We start from the raw sequence: 821 nt of genomic DNA on the forward strand, positions 1-821 counted from the left end.
AGCCACCCAAGCTCCCAGTGGAGGCTGGCTGGAAGCAGGTATCTGGGATTTATTTATCTTCTATAATTGAAACTTTGTTGCCTTGAGCGGAGGCCACAGCCGGCCAGCGCAGGCAGGAAGCTTGGCTTCCTCTATCGCCGAGCCAACCAAGCCTCCTGCTTGCTCCAGCTCCGTGGCTGCCGGCCGCCATCTTGGTTGGGTTAATTTGCATATAGTCGCTCTGATTGGCTGGTGGGCGTGGCTTGGGGAGTAGCAGAGGTGCAGTCAGTTTGCATGTTTCTCTTTTATTAGATTAGATTTTTATTTTAGAGTATTTATAAGGTATGGAAAGAAAGATAAAATATCATATAATTCTATCACCCAAATTTGGCCTTTAGTTTTTCTACTAATTTTTTTCTCATTCTAAATAGGACCATGTTCTTGTCATTTAGTATTATAGAATATTGTTTTAATGAATGCATGCCATTGTATTCATGGGAGGGCCATAGTTTAATTACTCTCTTACTAGTGACTGGTTGCATTTAAAAAAAATTTTAAGTGCTTTGATGAATTTCTAGCTAAATCTTTGTGTGCGCCTTGATCATTTAGAAAAAATTGCTATAAGATTTCTCGGACATATGTGTTCCCTTTTAAGATTCTTGACATGTAATATCTTTTTTTCACTTTATTAATTAAGGTATTACATATGTGTCCTTATCCTCCCTTTGCCCCCCGCCCCCACTCATGCCCTCACCCCCCTGTTGTCTGTGTCCATTGGTTAGGCTTATATGCATGCATACAAGTCCTTTGGTTGATCTCTCTCCCTTACCCCCACCCTCCCC

The 821-nt window shown here is 41.7% G+C and overlaps 1 protein-coding gene across 1 annotated transcript in view; it reads left to right on the forward strand.

The window, feature by feature from the left end:
* CENPU (centromere protein U) overlaps positions 1-821 on the forward strand; it is a 30,382-nt gene that overhangs the window by 13,306 nt on the left and 16,255 nt on the right. The window lies entirely within an intron of this gene.

This window comes from Myotis brandtii, unplaced genomic scaffold, assembly GCF_000412655.1.
Source record: "Myotis brandtii unplaced genomic scaffold, ASM41265v1 scaffold802, whole genome shotgun sequence".
NCBI classification, from domain to species: domain Eukaryota; kingdom Metazoa; phylum Chordata; class Mammalia; order Chiroptera; family Vespertilionidae; genus Myotis; species Myotis brandtii.